The sequence below is a fragment of the Monodon monoceros genome, unplaced genomic scaffold, assembly GCF_005190385.1.
Source record: "Monodon monoceros isolate NGI ecotype Baffin Bay Population unplaced genomic scaffold, NGI_Narwhal_1 Super_Scaffold_22, whole genome shotgun sequence".
Classification (NCBI taxonomy): domain Eukaryota; kingdom Metazoa; phylum Chordata; class Mammalia; order Artiodactyla; family Monodontidae; genus Monodon; species Monodon monoceros.
In genome coordinates, this window is record NW_021703779.1 from 101,215,480 (window position 1) to 101,237,263 (window position 21,784).

Below are 21,784 nucleotides of genomic sequence, written 5' to 3' on the forward strand. Positions count from 1 at the left end.
CTTGTCTTTCTCTAGATTGCCACAAAACTGTGTAGCTGCTGCTAAGTTTTGAGAAATAGTCTGTCCTTGCCAACCTATCACCTTTTCCCTAACTTGAGTTTGGATAGTTTGCGAGAGAGCCAAGACAAAGGTGAACAGGACTAGAGAGTGATTTTGATCCGCCCGTGTATCCATGCCAGTGAATTGTGAGAAAGCAACACATTGCTAGTGGAAATCAAGTGGGGAGGCACCTGTTTCTGGGTATACTGTGGCAGGGTCTCCCAGCTCACCATTACCAACCCTTCTTGATGGGTTTTAAAAGCCCTTAGTTCTTCCGCAGCAGTGGTGGGTTCCCTTGGCCACTATACCCATTGTAGTGGGCCACCTCTAGTCCCCAACATGTTTGCTCCACAACCTGAGTGAAGTCTGCTGGTTGCAGAATTCCCTGTAGCAGCCAGTGGACATCCCCATTTACGGGGCTACAAACTGGAAACATGTTGCAGAGTACTTTTGTGAGTCTTTTCAGGCACAGGAAAAGAAGTCTTTAAATGACTGATATCAAGTGGTGAGAGAGGCACATGGCTTACCTGGGAGGCCTGGATAGCTTCTCGATGGTATTGGCTTCACTGGTGATCTGAATAGGAAGGTCTAGTTTTCCTTATATTGAGACAAGAAAAATGTAGGATTATATGGCACTTTGGTTTCTTTTTCCAATGTGAATATCAGGCCTAACACCTTTGTCTTTCCCCATGTGGCCTGTGCAGCTACTCTGTCCTGTTGCCTTCATACAGGGACACAGTCTTTTACCCAAATTCTCAATTATCCCCCGATGACATCTTTCTATCATGTCTGCTTTTTTGTGACGTGGTGAGTGTTTGCTAAGTGACTCTTGGAGGTGGATTCAAGGGCTGAGATGTGAAGTAGAGTCGGGCTAGGACATGAGGCATACAAACATATGCCTTCAAACAGGGCAAATAATTCATTAACAGCTGGAGAAGTTGTACCCTTGTCTCTCTCTGCAGGGAAGTCTAATGGAAGGAACCGCCCATCTAAAAGATCACCTGCCTTCTTCCCAGGAGTTGATTTGAAATAGGGAAAGATAAAGACTCTCAGAGAGAAAGCTGGGATAGCAGAGAAGAGAGGGCAGTTCTGTGTAAGAGAAAGTGACTTTAATTCTTGAATTTCTTAGTTTTTCTCAATCTTTCTTCCTAGTTATCAAATAATTTTTCACTCCTTAGAATGATAATCATGATAAATACCAGTAATTCATATGCTTAGAATGAGGTACTTCTAAGAACCCCTGTAAATATGTTAATCTGTCCGAATGAAAAGAAACAGTCCTCAGGCCACTGTAAGACTGGATTCTCGTATGTATACTCATTCCAAATGTGACAGAAAGGTATTGGCAATTTGAGTGGGAGACCTGCAGGCAACATTTCCGGTTTCCCATGTTTTTCCACCAGCAAAGTCAATGGTGACCCTGACGGGATTTTAGAACTGGTGTCACCTATACTTAGTCAATAATATAATCTTGAATTTGGAGAGTGTAATCCACATCTGGCTAGTATTCCAAAAGAGCAGAGAGCTAGAAAGAATTTTTATAGTTCAGGGTCTCTCACATGACTCTTGTGTGGCCACAAGACTTTCAGCCGATCCACCCAATTAAGGAATTGCCGGATGGATCCTTATTGCCAAATTGTTGGGGAAATAGCAAACATAAAACTTCCTGCCAACCCAATAAGACCTCTCTATAAAACATGGAGAAGAATGAAATAGTTTTATTAATTGATAAACATTAAACCAGACTGCGATGTGCAGCATAGGCAATCTGCTAAAGAGATTTGTAGGGGAGCAAAATTTGCCACCCTAAAATGAGTCTGTTTGGCATGAGGATTAATTTAAGCTGATTAAGACTCTTTGGGCCTTAAAAGAAACTTTGACCTTCCCTTGAACTGCCTAAAAGAATGTAGTTAGTGGGTTTGTTCCAGAATAGAGTTATCACCAGAGCTATCTGCAAAGAATATGGGCTAGGTGTGCTGTGGGGAACTCTAGGCAGGGCCTAAAGATCAGAGTCTACTCTGTGTCCCATTGTCTCTGCCTGCCTGGCCCAGCAAACATTTGTTTACCAAACATTTGCTTTTCTATCTCCATGTGAATTGCCTTCCTCCCCTTGAAGTCCCAAACCACTACCCCCATCCTCCTCTGTCTTTAGCTGGAGATGGTATTTAAGGTAAGGGCTTTAGCCATGTTGGCCAGTTACTTAGTTTTCCTGGGTCTCTCCCATGTAATTAAACTTTTGTGTGATTTTTCTCCTGTTAATCTGTCTCATGTCAATTTAACTCTTAGACCAGCCAGAAGGGTACAGAAAAATTTCTTCCTCCACAATAGATTGCAGAGACAAAAAAGAACTCTTACCCTTTTATATACTTGTTAACCCATTAACATGTACATATGTTTTACATATATATATATGTTAATCTATTACATACACATTAATTGTATCCAGAGGAAAAATAAAATCTCATCCTTTTTACAAGCAAGAAGTTACATCTTGGAACTAAAATTCCCACAGACAGGGAGATAGGGTACCACTCTTGGTGTTCATTTTTCAAAGAAATGGCTCCTTGGCCCCAGGAATGACATTCCTGGGATGTAAAACTGCAAGAGGCTTATTTAGCTTTGAAAAAGATTTACATATATTTCAGAGGCAGAGCTAGCATTTATAATCTCAAGTTTTCTGAAGGAAATGTTAAAAGAAAATGGGAGGAGGAAAGTTCTCTACTTTTTGGCACTAGGGAAAATTTAATTTTTAAGATTTTATTTACCCTTACACTGGCAAGAAAAAGTCATAGACGGCCTATACTATCTAATATATTACTTGGATAGGGACTCACACATAGGAAGAAGAAACAGCCTTAGTAACTGGAACTTGAGTATGAGGTGAGCACTGGCTCTCAGGTGTTAGAAACAAGACAACAAAATGGAGTCATTTATGTTAAGTCCCAGGTCACCAAACTGAGACTTGACTTACTTACAGCTTTGGCTCTCCCAGAAATGGAATCTTAACCCAATCAGCCAGAAATCACCTTATCAGCACTAGTTAGGCAACCTGCCTAACTAATCCCTGCCATCCCCTAAAGGAAAGTAACCTTGCAATAACCAATCTGCTTTTTTGCCTAGGGTAACTTCCTTGTTCCTGTTCCCTTCTGCCTATAAAAGTTGCTCGTTTTATACAGCTCCTCAGAGCTCCTTTCTATCTGCTAGATTGAAGCTGCCTGATTCGAATTCATAACTCTTAAAAATTTTAATATGCCTCAGTTCATCTTTTAACACAGGAAAGGGGCAATGGCACATTAAAACTGGGGCATAAGATCAGGGTTGGAGTAGTAAGGGGGATTTGATGCTGGATTTGACAGATTTGGGCTAGAACTGCTTAAATACTTCTGGTTTGTGTGGTGTCTAGAATCCAGGGCAGAGCTCAGCCTGCAGGTGGTTTGGGCCACAGAGCCTAAGCTACAGTAAAGAAAAAGCAATTTGGGCCTAGAAACAAGAACGTTGGAAGTTACAGGGAGACAGATTTGTGTACAAAGGCCTTATTGTTCTTTTGCAACCATATTGAAATTTACTCTTTTTACCCAGGTTAACAAAATGTATCACAAAAAAAACTAAACATTGGATTTAATAAAAACAACACTTTTGAAAGCGGAGCACAGTCCCCACCCAGGATATAATATTGCAAATGGTCACTTCTGGGATCAATTTACCATACTAGAGGAACAAAGTTGTTAAAGCATAGTTAATCTCAACTGAGCCACTTATCTGCACTGTAGTAAAGTACTTAAAATCACTCCCAAGATCAAGGTTTAAAACCATTTTAAGAGACAAGACTTTAAATGTTTTATAGCCACTTCTGTAAGAGGTGCTTTTCCTTCCCCAAATGGTCAAAGCTTAATGAGAAGGTTGACAATACTTTTTTTCCCCTCATCGTATCTTCTGTTTAAAAATATTTACTATTACTACTGGTAATATGGTTTATATCTTGTCTGATCTGGGAAGTGTAGTCCAAGAAGTGAGGTTTGAGAAAGGAAGACGCTGCTTTCCTGGAGGAATGGGTGGTCCTCTGGGTGCAGGCCACATAACATGACTTATTTTCCCTAGTTATATAAATGGAGTGCCCAGAGTTCCTTGATTTTCAGTAAACTGGGGTAAAGAGTGAGTATTATAATGGTAAGAAGTACGTGTACTTACAGGTGGATTACCCTGTTGAGGTGAGGTAGGTCCTGGTGCTAGATATTTCATATAAGGTGGCATCTGAGCAATAATAGGTCTATGGAGAGGGTGGTGGAGTAGAAGTCACTGATGCACCTGAAGTGTGGCTATGAATCAAGTGAAAAGTACCTGTGGTCTGGGAAGGATGTGGCCTTTGATGACTTATTGATTGCAGAGGAGGTAGCGTGGTAAAATATTGCCGTGGAGGCATAGTTCCATGAGAGTTCAAAACCACTGGTTGACCCTGATATTCAGGATGATGTTGAGCAATTGCAGAGGCAGGAGGTAGTGGTTCTCAAGTACCCGAATTTGAGTCATTCTGAATAGGGACAGTTACTAAATTGCTATGTTTTCTTGTTGAAATGTAAAGGTTTTCTGACTCAGCTTCCTGACTCACTGAAAAATATAGAGGTGAATTCATGGACAATGAACTCTGCTGGAGGAGCACTAATATCTTCTTGTGGCAGATTATATGGCTTGTGCGAACACTTTGCAAAGGAGGTGGTAGTATCATAAGGTATTGCTTTGGCGGAATATGGTTCATATGATGCTCATCTGGCGGCGTTATAAGATGATCAGATTTCAGTCGGTGGTGGGACAACATGCAGAATGAACATTTTCAAGTTGAGTACGGGCAACAGAATTTTCAGCTCTTGTATGGCCATGGTTGATATGAGCCTTTAAGTCTCTTCGAGACAAACACGGTCTCTTGCATCCTTGAACAGTGCCACACGTAAAGAGAGAATCTTGCGTATGCTTCTCAATTCATTCCACAGGATTACTACAGCCTGGGAACATCTTACTGCCTTCTTTTCCATGTAAAATAGCACAGGCATAGCAAAAAGCATGCTTGCATGGAATCATCTGCCCATCGATTTTAATTGGCAATTCGCATTTGTCACAGAAATGTACTGGGGTATCATCCTTTTCACCTAAGATGTTTATTTGAAAGTCCCAAAAAACATCAACATACCCTTGCTCATTTCTAAAAGCTTTACCCACTGGAGTCATACTGGTCCTCTGCACTGTGATCGAATCCTTGGGCGCGCTCCGTGATTCAGCTCTCAGAGCATGAGGGGAGCGGAAGTCAACCTTACTGACCCAGGGCGCGGGTGTGCCGTACTCTCTTGAGTTCAGGAAGCGGAAGTACGTCCAGGTCACCGTACCTTTGACCTCGTCTTACCAACCTCCTTTCCAGTGAGAAAGTCGGGCAGAAGGAGAGTGAATATTTGAAGAGTTTTGGTGCCGACGTTGCTTAGGCTGCTCTTGTTATGCTTCAAGAAAAAAAATAGACTTTAACTGGAAAAAGAGACTAATCCGGAATGGGGGAGGGGAGAGCATGTGTGTATGTGCTGGCACGGGCAAGCGCAGTAGTACATGAAGGCAGAAGCCCGAGCAGGTAAGGCAGCCAGCCCATCCTTAAAGGTTTTTTGTTTTGTTTTGTTTTTTGTTTTTTTAACAATGCAGTGCTTTGCTTTTTGGAGGTGAAAGCTCACCCATCGTTTGAAATGTTCAAATAGAGACTGGAAAGCTTCTTGTCAGAGATGCTGTAGATCTAGCTTCTCAAACTTTTCTGACAAAGTACCCCAATGGTAGAGAAAACTTTACTAAAACTGTGAGGGTAAGGGGGGACAGAGTTCTAAGTACTTCTGAAAGCAAGATATTTCTCTGAATAGTTGTACTTTAAGTTATAGGAATATTATATGAATATAACTTCCTTTTTCAGAATGTTTGTTTTAATAAAAAATAATGCTTTTGATTACTTAGTTAAATTACTTGAATCTCTCCCTGCCCCTAAGTCTTTGAGTAATAGTGAAATCCCAGGAAGTTGTGCCAGGATATGTGTCACACACTGCTGGATTTCCCCTCAGTGTTGGTACACTAGTTTGTGATGCACGATAAAGAGTGGCTCCTTTACTGAGTATCAATACAGGGTCATCCAGTAGGACTTGGAAACCTTTTTTATACAGGATCCTTTATAATGGTATTTGTATATAAGAGTATTTATCTGTGCATGAAAGTTCAAAGTTAAAAACCCCAACAAATTAGGGAGGTGATTAGTCACATTATAAAATGCCTTCCCATATCCCCAAATTTCTCATTTTGGTTCTTTAAATGTTATATTCTCTTGGTATATTTGATATATGTTTATAGAGTATTAACAACTTGGAGGAGAGACCTTAGTAAATCAAAAATTAAGGGGCAAATAATCAGTAGTGATGACTACTCCAAGATGGATATGAAGCATATTAGAAATGATCATATTCGTTTATGGAAAGATAAGGCTGGTTATACAGAAATGTCATTTGTACCCACCTTTTGGGAACCTAGTCTACTGTAAAGTGAGGCTCACCCTCCCTGTGGTAGCTTCATTTCGTACTGTACGGAATAAGTGCTCTCATTCTTATTTACAAAGCAACTTTGCAAAGGAAGTGATGAACTATCATGACCAAATATGCCAAATACATGATTAAAAAATAATTAAAGGGTAGGTCAGAGCAGGAAATTGCCCTCATTAAGCTGATTATTCATTTCTGCTGAAACGCCAAGGCACAGTCAAAGCTGACCTTTGCCAAACAAAAAAAGTCAGCAGGGATGTTGCACCAGGTTGAAAATGCTGCAGAGAAAAGAAAAAAAGATTAAAAGCCATAAAAGCATTTTTTGATGGTCTCCGTTTAGATATTGGAATTGCTGAAGCATACAGCTAGATCAGAATATTTTTGCAATAATACTCCATGATTGATGCTGGGGAAAATTTCACATTTGCTGATACACTTTGTAAAAGAAAAAATGTATAGCCACATGGGACATTTTATCAGAGAGAGTGAGTGAGCAGCAGAGATAGGGTTAAAAAGAATAATAGATCCCCTTTTGATGTTGGAAATGATGATGAAGCTTACAGGTGGTAAAAAGAAGGAATCAAGGGCAGAGGCTTAGGGAAAAGTTACTTTGTCCATTTCATTATTGATGAATTCTTGAAAAGTTGCGTGTAAGTAGGCACCAGTTTTCTCATCCTGACCTATAATATCATTTCACGGCTGTTTTGTCTTTATTTTGAATTTGTCACCTGTGGGCAATGGCTACTGGTGCTTAAGCTTTTTTAAAAATTGAAATACAGTGGATACTGCTACTTAGGCTTTTGATTTCTTTGGCCTTCTGCCAAATAGCTAATGCCATACAAGCAAATACATGTGTACCAGGGTACCTTGTGACTTAGTGTACACCCTTCTTTTTGCAAAATAATCCTGCTTGAAGTGGTTTTCAAACCTTTTTCTGTATTCAGAAGGGTGCAGCTGCTCTGAGTGAAGTCACAGTAGGGGAGCCCAGAGTGTTACCTCCTTAACACTCCCACAGCTCTGACATCCTTTCACCCCCTCTTATAGTTGTCTTTTAGGCAGTTCTGTGAAGCACAGTTTCAATACCACTCCTCAAATACATGTTTTCTCAGCTGACGTATAAAATGTTTATAATGAACCATGTCGTATATCCAAAAGAATAATAGATGAGCACCCATATGTCTACCACCTAGCTTAAGAAATAGAGCATTATCAGCCCACTTGAAAGCTGCTGCACTCTCATGAAAGGAAAGCACTATACTCAGTTGTGTGTTCATCATCCTCTTGCTATTTTCAGTTTTAAAAATCACATATGTATATATATTTATACAAAATATTGTTTACTTTCGCATGTCTTTCACTTTGTGGGGATGGAATAATATTGTGACTTTATTCCCTTAACATTATATTTCTAAGATATTTCATGTTATTGCATGTATTTTATTCATTTTCAGTATTCTGTTGTATGAATATATTATAAATTTTTCCTACAGATGAATACTTGGTTTGTTCTCAGATTTATAAGTGCTGGTATGAAACATTCTTGTACATGTGTCTTGTACATGTTCAAGAATTTTTCTAGGGTATGTATACAGGAGAGGAAGTACTAGATCATAGAGAATAAGCATATTCAACTTTTCCAAAGAGTTCATATCAATTTATCAGCAGAGTGTAAAAGTTTTTGTTGCTCCTCATCTTCACCAACACTTCTTATTAACAGACTTTTTTTTTTTTTTTGCGGTACGCGGGCCTCTCACTGTTGTGGCCTCTCCCGTTGCGGAGCACAGGCTCCAGATGCGCGGGCTCAGCGGCCATGGCTCATGGGCCCAGCCGCTCCGCGGCATGTGGGATCTTCCCGGACCGGGGCACGAACCCGTGTCCCCTGCATCGGCAGGCGGACCCTCAACCACTGCGCCACCAGGGAAGCCCCCAGACTTCTAATTTATTACAAATTTGGTGGTTGTAAACTTCATATCATTATGTTTCTGTTTTGTGTTTCTCTGATTACAAGTGAGGTTGCACAGCTTTTCATGTTTTATAGGCCATTTATAATTCCTCTTTTGTCAAATACCTGTTCATATCATTGGACCATTTTTCTGTTGAACAATTTGTATTTTTCATTAATAGTCTGTAGGAGTTTTTTATATCTTTTTGATACTAATTTTTCCTAGTTATATGACTTAACAATCCTTTCCTCTAAGCTTGTAAGTTGCCTTTTAATTTCTTTATGGTGTCTTGTGATACGCAACTTGTCAATTTTGATGCTTTAGAATTCTCAATCTTTTTCTTTATGATTAGTGTTTCTCTGATATGCTTAAAATGTTTTCCCTAACCTGAGATCATAAAAGATATTTTCCCTTACATTTTTTTTTAAGTTTGGTCTTTCAAATGGAGTCTTCTTTAATTGACCTGCAACTGATTTTGTATGGTGTAATGTAGGGATCCATTTTTTTCCCTCCATATAAATAGTTATCCCAGAACCATTTATTAAATAACCCATTCTTACTCTTCTTATCTTCAGTGGCTAACTCTGTCATATATCTGGTTTTCATATATGCATAAGTCTGTTTCTGGATTCTCTATTCCATTCCATTGGCCTATTTTCTTATCGCATCTTAATTGCTGTGGCTTTATAAAGTTTTAAGATTTTGGAAAAGGGAGCAAATATCCCCAACTTACTTTTCAGGATCATTTTGCTTATTCTTGGCCATTTGTTCTGTGAAGATATTTTAGGTTGGTGGGATATTGGAGAGAGGGATGAAGGAGTTAAGGAAAAGAAAGGGAGAGAAGAAGGGTTACAAATAAACATTTGCTCATGCTACAGTTATTCTAAAAGTCAACGCTGCTTTTGAAGTCAGGTATTTTCAAAGCTCAGAAAAGCTGCCTGCCTAAATTTACTGGCATTGCTGTCAGTACTCTGTGAGATGCACAGGGTTAATGTAATTTTTATTTCTTCTAAGACTTATTTCTTTGGGATCTCACTGTTTCTTGGGATGGGCAGTATACCATTGTGATTAAAAAAAACATGGCCTTTGCTATCAGGCATGCTTCTGTTTAAATTTCTGCTCTGCTACCTACTACCTATGTGACCTTAGGAATAATACTTAATTTTTCTGAGACTTATTATTGTCTTTTTGGTCTGTCGATGGTGGTGGTGGTGGTAGTGGTGGTGATTATGATGATAATAATATAACTATTATAGTTATTATTATTTACCTACTGTGTTAGTTTTCTATTGCTGCTGTAACAAATTACCACAAACGTAGTGCCTCAAAACAACACAAATTTATTATCTTATGCTTCTGTAGGTCAGAAGTCTGACAAGGCTCTTAGTGGACTAAAGTCAAGTTTTCAGAAGGGTTCCTTTTTGGAAGCTTTAGGGGAGATTCCATTTCCTTGCTCATTCAGATTGTTAGCAGAATTCAGTTTCTTGCAGTTTCTTGTTGGCTGTTAGCTGACAGACGGTCCCAGCTTGTGGAGGTCACCTGCATTCCTTGGCTTTTGGCTCCCTTCTTCCATCTTCAAAACCAACAATGGTGGGTTTGAGTCCCTCTTACCTTTCAAATCTTTCTTGCCTCTTTTTCCATCACATCACAGAGACCCAAAAGAGAAACACAGGGAGAAAGGCCATGTAATGCCCGAGGCAGAGGGTGGAGTGATGCAGCTGGGGAATGCCAAGGATTGCTGGCAACCACCAGAAGCTAGGAAGAGGAAAGGAAAGATTCTTCCCTAGAGCTTTCAGAAAGAGCATGGCCCTGCTAACACCTTGATTTTGCACGTCTAGCCTTCAGAATTGTGAGAGAATACATTCCTGTTGTTGTAAGCCACCTAGTTTGTGGAATTTTGTTATGGCAGCTCAGTAAACTAATATAATAGCTTACCATGTTTTCCCAAATTGGTTTTTCTTCGAAGTAGCATATGAAAAATGGTCTTGTTAATTTCCAGTGTATAAGACACCTACATTCAAATATATGCCCTAAGGTATGGGCAGTACCCTAAGAAAGACTTGTTTGGCATAGCCTCTAATGGTAGAATTAAGATCAATGAGTAAAAGTTCTAAGGAAACTGATTTTTAGTTCAATATATAGAGTTTTCTAACAATTACAATAGTACATAACAGTAAGAACTGTCCTAATAGTCAGACCCCAGACGTTTGGTTGAGGTAGTGGAACTAGTTTTTCATGAATGTTTTGGATAAAAAATTCATTTTAAAGAGAATTAGATGGGGGAGGGAAGGATTGGGAGTTTGGGATTAGCAGATGCAAACTGTTATATAGGATGGGTAAACAATAGAGTCCTACTGTATAGCACAGGGAACTATATTCAGTATCTTGTAATAAACCATAATGGAAAAGAATATATATATATATAAATATTTAATATATATTTACATATATGTAACTGAATCACTTTGCTGTACACCAGAAACTAACACAACATTGTAAATCAACTATACTTCAGTAAAATTTTAAAAATAAAAAATACCATGAGAATATCTGATTCTCTTTAAACAAGTAAGAATAATTTTTTACATCGTAACAGGAAAGTCTGAACTGGTGCTTGCTAACTTAGATCTATTGGATTGGGCAAAAAGTTTCTTCAGGTTAGTTCGTAACAGAAAAACCTGAATGAACTTTTTGGCCAACCCAATATAAGAAAACTACAGAACACTCTTACCAACATTTTTTGCATGCAGTTCAAATAAGTGGTTGATCAAGAACAAAATTTGGTTAAGTGATTATCCAGTCTACAAGGATACTTCCAAATCAATTGATAGAATTATTTTTTAAAAAGCAATAAATCATCCATTTATTGAGTGTTCCCTGTGTGGTATAAGAGATATAGATGATACCCTAGTTGGTTTTATACTCTGGCTGAGTTGTGTAGTAGACGTTTGCTGGGTGCCTTTATGGGATACGTTCTCTTCCTAACAATATTCAGATTTTCCTTCTGATATCCACCCCTGTCCTTCACAGGCCACTTGCTTCAGGCTACCTAATCAGGGTGAATTTTAGTTCTCTTGTTTGGAATGCTGCTAAGATGTTCTGTGTGTCCCTCTGGATATTAGTAAGAAATATGTAGTCTTAATTGTGGTTGGCAACTGTATTATTGCCAAGAGAGGAACCAGTTTTAGGATAAAGCTGCCACTGAGGATGTCAGAGCAGAAAGATGTAAGGAAATTGAGTCCTTGAAGATATCACTGAATTACTGGGTCAACCAATATCTGGACGATCCAGTTAAGTGAGAAAATAAATCCACTTTTTGTTTAAGCCAGTTTGCATTGGGTTTTCTGTTCTTTCCAGCATAAAGTCTTATCCGGTATGTTCATAAATCAACTGAAGAACAATAAATGACAGTATATAAAGTATGTAGTCAAGTGCTAGATACACTGAAGATAAACCACCAGCAGCATCAGCATTATTCCAGGGAACTTGATAGAAATGCAAATTTTCAGGCCTCAGATTTTCTGACTCAAACTCTGCAAGTGGGGCCTAGTAATCTTTGTTTTAACAAGCCCTACAGGGGATTCTGATGTATGCTAAGGTTTGGAAACCACTACCCCGGAAGTTCAGGAAAGGAAGACTTCATGGAGAAGGTGAGACAAACTAAATATAGGAGCAGTATAGACTTTTGAAAAGAAGATGTATAAACCAGAATGAATAAAGGTACAGAGGTAGGAATGAATGCTATTTATTGGGCAGTATCTGGCTAACTGTGACTTTAATAAAATAGTGAAAGATTAAAATTGCATGGGTAGTAGGGTAGCAGAGAGTTGGTGGCTGAGATTTAATTTTTTGTCCTGTTACTCTCATTTTACCTGAACTCATTAAAAACCTGAGCAATAGAATGAAATATTGGTATTCTCCATTTTAGGCAATATATGTTGAGATCAACCTGTTTGGACTATAGCCATAGAATATTAAGAGCATCAAGTCATAGCAGGAGGATTGTGTAGTCTTACTTGTATTGGTATCAGGTAGATAGAGAAGCCTCCTTCCTGGACTTCAAAAATTTGTTTGAAGGGAGTTACTTTTTTTTTTTTTTTTTTTTGCAGTACGCGGGCCTCTCGCTGTTGTGGCCTCTCCCGTTGCGGAGCACAGCCTCCGGACCCGCAGGCTCAGTGGCCATGGCTCACGGGCCCAGCCGCTCCGCGGCATGTGGGACCTTCCCGGACCGAGGCACGAACCCGTGTCCCCTGCATTGGCAGGTGGACTCTCAACCACTGTGCCTCCAGGGAAGCCCGAAGGGAGTTACTTTTGTCTTGTCAAAATCTGACACGAGCAGGGTGACACCAGCAGTGAGAATTTAACCTGCCCTGGCTTTATGAGATATTTGGTATATTCTTTGTCTTCTTCCTCCTTCCTTTACATATTTTGTGGGAGAAGTTTCCACCTGAAATACCGATGTCATGTCCAAGGTTGTACATCACCACTCACACTGCCTGCTCTGTTGGATTATGTGTGCTTGGATGGAACTGTTTACATTCCACCTTTTCCCTAAAGCACTGTAAGCCATGCATAATGATGCAGCCTGTGGAATTATGGAATGGGAGCTGACTTTGGGTTAGAGAGAATGCTGGAAAATGAGAGAGAAGCATTTTAAAGGCTAAAGTGCTAATGGCTGCAAGAAACCAAACACTAGACCTTAAAGTCTACCTATTTCCCAAACTTGTCTAGACCTAAGTTTATGGTGGTAGTGGGGGTGTGTGTAAGTGACAGTGGCATTGAAAGCGGAGAGGAAAGGTTTTAACCTAATGGTGCAAATAACTTTCCCATATTGACAACTAGCTTTTTGCTAAGGAGTGCCAGAACAGTGAATAAGTATTTCTAAAGCAGAGGCAGTGCTTAGTATATTTAGTCATTATTTAATTCCTCTTGATAATGGGGCTTCATTTTAGAGAGGATTTAATGGTCTTGATATTGAGTGACCTTGGTATGGCAAAGACAAGTGTGTGTGTGTGTGTGTGTGTGTGTGTGTGTGTGTAAAATGCAAATAATGGAAGTGGCTTTGGAGTTGGGCCAAAAAGCCATCAGCACCAAGCTAAGGTTACTTTAGATCTGCTTGCTTTGCAGGTCAGATTGAAGGATGCCTGAGACAAGCAATAAATTCTTCCCCTCTGCCACTTTGGGAGGACAAATCAGCCAATGAATCACCTCTTGTTTGTTCGGATAGACTGACCCATCATTTCACTTGCTTTGAGGGTCTAAAGTTTAATTTTTTCCTTTCTTAGGGGATAAGGGAGTGATTGTGGGAAGAAAATGGTCAAATCATGGGACACTAGTGAGTTGTAGGGCTAGAGGAGTCATTTCGACCTCACTCTTTGCTTGGAGGAGCAACTTGGAGCTATGCTAGCTTGTTCCCTGGTGGGGCGATTTCTGCAGGCAGAATCGTTTCCATGGGTACAGGCTGGTGGAGACTTGGATTTCTAATGTTTTTTTGTTTTTTGTTTTTTTTATAAAGGTGGTGCTTTGATAGCCTTAACAAAGGACTGATAACTGCTGCACATTATCCTAGAGTCTAACCAGTTTTTGCTAGCTCTGGGCTGTGAAGCTTTGGCTGTTTTGGGGGCCTGAATATGTGCATTGCTTCCTTTCCTTATTCTGGAGGTTTCAAGCTCTGGCATGTTTCTAATGGAGCCTTTGAAATGCTCTGCTTCTGGGTTCATTTTCAATCATAAAATGCGTCTCTGACATTCAATGTGAGTTGTTTGAAGCTAAAGGAAGATATATAGTTTGACAAACTCCACAGTGTCTATTGTGAAGTGCTTAACATGAGATAAGGCCCTACTGCAGCCCTGTTGGTGAGTACAAGGTACCCTTAGACTGCAGTTCTGCCTCTCTGCTTTCTTAACAGTGTGGCTTTGGGTAAGTCTTACCCTCTCAGTCTCAGTTAACTCAACTGTAAAATAGAGATAACACTTGATCTTTGTCATACATAGGGTTATTGTAAGTGTAGTGAATGATCCCAGTTGGAGTCTAAGCTGGTATTACTCTACTAATTGGGCATCTCTGGGCACATCTGGAAGGACTATGAGGCACATTTGCCGGGAGTCAGTTCTTATAAAGGACCACAGAGTCTCTTGGAAAAGAACTCCAAAGCAAAAAAGCTTCAGGCACATGAACTTGCCATAGGAGTAGTGCTAGGAAGCCACAGTAAAAGAAGTAGCAGAGTCTTGATAAAGATAATCAAGTCCAAAGCAAAAAGATAGTTGGAGCACTTTCGCCTAAGTAAAAAGATAGCTGGAGCACTTTAGTCTAAGCAACAGACCAAAACAGCCTATATTGGAGTTTTAGGGAAATGTAGGAGATGAAAATCATATTTGGGAGGGCTAAGCAAAAGCTGTGGCAAGAAAGGAAAAGACAGGAACTGGAGTACTGGGTTCCACAGTCCTTCTAACCATTAGGAGAGAGGTAGTGTCCATTACCTATTCCTGGACTATGGGGTTTACCCACTGGATGGTACGCTAGTTTTACATTTCCTCTTCGCTGTGTAGATGGTAATTCAGAGATCTTGATATAAATAAAATTTGATCAAAGAAACTGATAGATATGTACAGGTTCCTAAGGTAAATGAGTCTCTGTTAGTCCACTTATTTCCCAGAGGTTGTGTTCAGGGTATAGGGACAGAATGTGACTGGCCAGTCAAGGCTCAGCTAAACTCTGGACGAGAAGGTGGTGGTGAGGTCTGGTGTTTTTACTTTAGTTTCGTTAGTTTGGTGGGCCTGGGAAATTGAGCTGATCAACTAGGTACTGTGAGTGTGGCACGTGCAACCTGGGCAGGAGTGTCTTTGTGGGAAAGAAGTTGGCTATCGCTGTTAGGATAGCTGAGGTACCTGAGAACTGGCTTCTGCTTCACAGAGTCGGTTGAGGAGGCAGGTAGGTAGGAGCCTGATCAGAGAGGAGCTTACACAAAGTTTGACCATATGTTCCAGTCTGCCACAGATAAACCCAGTATGCACCTGTAGTTCTGGCATAATTATTAAGAGCACCCTCTTTTCATTCCCCAAATTCTCCTGATTTAGATGGTCAACTATATGGCAAGGAGCTTGGGGGAGGTTGCTTTGTCCTTTTGAATTCCTATGCTGCTTTGCTGTCTGGCCCTTCAATTGGCAATTACTTCACTTTGCCTGAGGCATCCAAAGATCTCTACTCCCATTCTGTTAGGTTCCTCTTCTTCTGTCTGCTCCCTTGTCTTCCTCCCTTTTCCCCATCCTAGGCTCTTGGGAAATTCTTTATGTTTGTGGCTTTTATGACCATGGGGATTGTGTAGCCTGAGCCTGGCTTTGTACCAAGCTGCAATGGCCCTAATGCTTGATTCATTTTTGTCTTTTTGCCGTTTTTGAATTTGATGACCAAATGCACAAACAAGAAGAATTGCCTCTTTGTTCTATTGGGGAGTCAACCTTGCCCATCAGTTACATAATACCTCTAGAGCCAAGGCTTTGTAAAATGTGGTATTACCTACCTGCTACCATGGTCCTGGTCTAAGAGATGGTTAACTTTCACTGCAGCAAATACTGATAGCAATTTTTCCGAAAACAATGTGTACCACTGTCCCTGAAAGAAATGTAAGAGAATAAACATAGAAAATAAAAGTTCCTCGGGGATCACCAGGAAAGCCTAGTCATCTTACCCGAACTTCTGCTAAGAGAGCCCAGTTAGCTAATGTCAGGCTTTGGCCCACTCACATTCTTCCAGCATAGGACAGTGCAACCAATAGTCTTATGAAGTCTATAGATTTCCAATTCATCTTTATATCATTCAGTTTTTATATTTCTAGGGTGTGAAGACAGTTAAATCTATAAACTTGTTCTTGTGTTTATCAGGGCACTGATGTCATATGGGGATCGCATACTTCACTTACGAATCATGTGTGAAAAACAAAATCAGACATAAATCACAGAGAAATGCAGTTAATGTTTTATGACTTTGTAAATCCAGAGCTGTGACTAACACTGGGACCTCCAATGGAAGCCTACAGCCTTATAATTCAGCAGCTCCAAGGATTAATTTTATCATACAGAGTTTGGGTTGGAAGCTAAAATACATCCACATGCAAATTCAGACCGTGGAGAATACCTGAACACATTTCTGCGTGAAGATTTGTGAATGTGCACTGGTGAAATAACCTCATAAGGGGCCGGTGCTAGTTCCACATACAGTATGAAGTATCCGGGACAGTAAACCTTCTGTTCAAATCAATCCTCTGTGTAATTAAATTGTGATTGACAGTCATTATCTCATGTGATTATGTAGACTTGTGTCCCTATTTTATAGAGAGAAAATTGAGGTTAAGCTGTGTTAAATTGCTCAAGATCATGTCGTCACAAAGTTGTAGAACTGGGCTTTCTGATTCCATGGCCAATTCTCTTCCTGTAACATCACACCATCTCTAACAAGAATCCAGTGAAACTGACCCATCTCTTTTGCTCTTTCCTACAGATGGGCTTCATGTATGGTGACATATACATCCAGCAAGATACAGGGATGAGGATGGTTGTGGGAGGAGGTCCCCATGTAATACATGTCATGTTCACTAGGAACAAATTTGATCAGAACTGGAGCTCCCCCATCCACTACACATCAATGCTAAGGGAAAAAGTTAGGCCCCCGTTTTCCATCTAATGGTCTACTTTGTACAACCACAGTGGATTTCTGGCAGCCAAGGTGGACCTTATGTGGAAGCAGAGTTGATGACCACCTTTGTGATGTGAATTAAAGGGACTGGGGGGCCTACCTTCCCCTCAACACTAGTAGACGTTCATTCTTAATTTTATTTTATTTATCTCTACCGAGAGGTGTTTTTTAAGTTTTTATTTTGAAATAATTAAAGGCCACGGGAAGTTATAAAAATAGTACAGAGAGTCCCATGTACTCTTTGCTCAGCTTCCTCTAATGCTAATCTTACATAAAGTGTAGTATAATTTCAAAGCCAGGAATTTGACATTGGTGTAATACGGTTAACTAGACTACAAGCCTTATTCAATTTTCACTAGTTTCTACCTACACTTATTTATGTCTCTCTATGTGTGTGTATAGTTCTATGTAATTTTATTTCTAGGTTTGTTCTTTTAGTTTAAGGCTCTTGTCCCTATTGTAATACAACCTTCACCACCTTGGAGAGAGGTAGTGTGTTGTAACAGAAAGAACATGGGCTTTGGAACCTGACAAGCTTGAGTGTAGATCCTAACTATGCTATCTTTTATCTGTGTGACTGTGATTTTGGACAAATCATTTCATGTCTTTGGGCCTCAGTTTTCCCCTTGGTGAAATGGGGATAATAGTTTCTAATTCACACGGCTTTTGTGAGGATGAAATGGGATAATATATATAAAGTGCCTGGCCCAGCAAATGTTGTTTCCCTTCCGCATTTCTCCTTTCTTGAATGAGGTAGCATTTAAAGCTGTTCTCATTTCTTTATATCCTTGATTCTTTCCTAAGAAGAGCAGATTTTAATGGGAGGAGGTGAGAAATGGATGAAAGCTTTCATTGTGAGTAGTGACACCAATGAAAGATTTCAGTGATTTAATAATTTTGCCTGGCAGTAATCCTCTTCCCGGGGCCCTGTGGGTTGTTCCTGCATAACTTGAATGTTAATAATATTCTTACCCCTATACTTTTGCTTGTCATAAATTAGTATTTAATAAACATCATAGTCATCACTTCCTATCTGTCTTATCCACAAATTCTACTCTTACCATTCTTACCACAAATTCAGAATCACTGGGCTGAGGGGAAGTCTGAGAGATTGATGGTGTAAAAGTCAAACATTTCCATAGATTTGACTGTTAAACAAATAGCCACTAATGGATGTGAGGACTAGCCTGAATATGTGATTAGGTTGTTTTTATTGCTTTTTTCATGGGTAGAAGTGGTGACCACAAGGATGGAGAGACCTCTAAGAGTGGGAGGCTGATTTTGTTTTTTTTTGAAAGGGGAAGAAGGAGGCTACTGATTTTTTAAAACTTAATTAATTAATTTATTTTTGGCTGCGTTGGGTCTTCGTTGCTGCGCGTGGGCTTTCTCTAGTTGCAGAGAGTGGAGGCTACTCTTTGTTGCGGTGCGCGAGCTTCTCATTGCGGTGGCTTCTCTTGTTGTGGAGCACAGGCGCTAGGGGTGTGGGCTTCAGTAGTTGTGGCACACGGGCTTAATTGCTCCACGGCATGTAGGATCTTCCCAGACCAGGGCTCCAACCCACGTCCCCTGCATTGGCAGGTGGATTTGTAACCACTGCGCCACCAGGGAAGTCCATGCTTTTAAAAAAAACTTAAGGTTTTGTTTCCTTTCATTTGCGTATTTTGAAAAGTCAGGTTTAGTAATCTTTTGAGAGAACTAGCCTTTGGTTCCATTGATTCTTTTCAATCGTTTTTCTGTTTTCATTGACATTTGTATTTTCGTTATTTTTTCTTATTGCATTGGATTTAATTTCTTTTTCTAGTCTTAAGATGAAATTTACATCATTGATTTAAGACTTTTCTTCTCTAATTATAGCCATGCAGTGCTATATAAATTTCATCCTAAACACTGCTTTAGCTGCATTCCACAAGCTTTGATATAGGCATGTGTGTTTTTATTGTTATTCAGAAGTTTGATTTCCAAATACTTGGGAATTTTCCTGATTTTTTTTGTTATTAGTTCTACCTTAGTACCTTTTCCGTCAGAAAATATACTCTGAGTTCAATTTTATTTAAAAAATTGAGGATTATTTTTTGATCCAGAATGTAGCCTATTTTGATGAAATTTTCCATGTGTATTTGTTGAGTGGAGTGTTCTAGAAATTTTAGTGAAGTCAAGTTAGCTGACAGTGTTGTTTAGGTCTTGTATATCCTTAGAGATTGTCTACTTGTTTTATCAATGATTGAAAGAGGAATATTGAAATATTCAACTATAATTGTGGATCTGTCCAGTTCTCTTTGAAATTCTATCAGATAAGGGTTGGGTTTATGGAGGGTTTTTTTTTTCTTTTTCTTTTTTTTTGTTCCTGCATCACCCTTGGCTTTCAGGCTTCCCTGTGCACCTGTACCTTGGAGCAGTGGTGGGGTGGGGTGTCCCTCCCACGTTCTTGCCTGCCATGCCAACAGTAGACTGCTGTTGCTTGTGACTTAGTGCTTGGTAGTCTGGTGCTGGGGCCAGAGGAGGTTCTCTGTTGTCTGGTTTCATTTTTAGACCTGTGTGTCTGGGTCTCATGGGGTGGAGCTTTCTGTTATCCTGCCATTTCTAGCCAAACTCTGCCTTGTATCTTTGATGGATCTTGTGCAGGAGAATTTCCTGCCACCCCCAGTTGTAGGAGACCACTAATGGTATTTACCATAGGATTCAGAGCCCTGGACTATTTTCTACTTCTCCCCTAGTGGTGGAATAGTTTTCTTTCACACTCCCCTCTGTCATAATGGGTCTTCACCTGTGCCCTGGGAGTGACAGGGTTTGTTGCTCCTCTGCCAGTGGCTTAAGACTGTTGTTCTTTGGGGATAAGAGTCTGGGAGGAGTTTGTGCCTTGCCTGCAGTGGCAGCTTCACCAGGTCTGTACCACTGAGAGAGGCTCTTTGCATTTTCCCTCCTGCTCAATCTTTCTAGTAAGCATCTGACAGAAGTCTGTGGAGAGGAGTCTGTGAAGAGGTGTAAATTTCTCTTGTGTCTGAGGTGCCCAGGAGTTCTACTAGCCAATTCTTGGTTTTTAACAGTACATTAAAATTGTAGCTAAATTCTTCTTCCTCAGTTGTATGATACTCAGTGTCTCTTCCTCCTGTGCTCTACCACAGGTAAGCCAGTGTTTATGACCTATCTCTGCCTTGGGAGGTGCCTGTCTTTCCTTGGGTTTCAGATTAGTTGTTTTCCCTGTCATGTCAGCTCTCTGGTGACAGCAGAAAAAAGTATGATTTTGTTGTTTATCTGGATTTTTCTTGTTAAGGTGATAATAATGCTCTTTCTACATGCAAGATGAAATGCCTTCTGATTTCTCGAGCTATTTTTTTTTAATTTATAGAAGTAATACATGAACAGGGTAAACAATTCAAAGGGTATACAAAACGTTAGGTAAAATTTCTTACAAGCCCCACTCGCTAGAGGCAACAACTATTAAGAAGCTATCTGTTTTTAGTTCTTCCATTTCCAGTGGTACCCTGGAACAGGATCATTATGAGAACCCATCACTAACTTTTCAGGAATTTTACAAGCTCATTGGTGTCACTTTGGTGCTTGAAATTGGCTGTAGTGGGAATATTATGCCACGGAAATCAGTAAATGCTACAAATTAGACCTTCCCTCCCGGTAGCTGGCTGGGAAACATTGACCAATACACCACTGATTATAACTATAAATACCATACATACACCCCTGTTTCTTGATTTGTTTTCTTTAAATAGTAACTGTGGACTCCCCACAATGAAATATAAAAAATTTAACACATGATCAAACACTCTTCCTTCCCATGTTTTTATTTTTAGATCTTCTATTCTTTGCCTTTATGATAGTAAATAAAAACCAAATGTTCTCCCATTTCCCATCTATTCATCACTCCTGGTCTTAGTCCCATAGTAGCTACTTTAAACCATTTCTTTTTTTTAATGTCTTTTTGGTAATTACCATAATTCTAAAAATATTTGCCTCCATCTTTTGATTTAATGTTAAACAATATATGGACTCCTTAGCTGTGATGCATATCTACTTCTCTTATCTCCTCCATTTCCAAAGTTTTAAGTCCATTATTACTTTTACTTTGTTCAGAATTTTTAAACTTTACAATCTCTTACGTACCTACCTATAAACAATTCTTCTGGTTTTTTCTGTATGTTAATTCTAAAACCATGTTAAACACCGTAAGACCACATTTATAATTATAGAATTAGTGAAATATTATTCATTGTGGAATCATAGGGATTTTTTCCAAAGAACAGAAAATATGTTATTAAACCCTTGCCTCCAGCAGGAAAATTAGAGGTGTCAAAGTGTATTGTTTACTCATTTCTTTTTATGTTTCTTGACTTCCTCTGGATTATGCTCATCTGCCACTGTTCCTTGTATCCCATGCTTTCCTCCTTCTTGCATTAGATTTTTATTTTATTGATGAACCATCTGATGTATTTTAATATATTATGAGTGGGCATTAAACTTTGAGTTCTTGCGTGTCCCCCAATTTTTGTTTTGTCTCATCCATGATCAGTACTTGGTAAGGTTTACAATGCTGCGTACAAAGCCATTTTC

At 39.6% G+C, this 21,784-nt stretch overlaps 1 pseudogene; it reads right to left on the minus strand.

The window, feature by feature from the left end:
- Positions 1–3,995: 3,995 nt before the first annotated feature.
- LOC114906545 lies at positions 3,996–5,287 on the minus strand (annotated as a pseudogene).
- Positions 5,288–21,784: the final 16,497 nt, after the last annotated feature.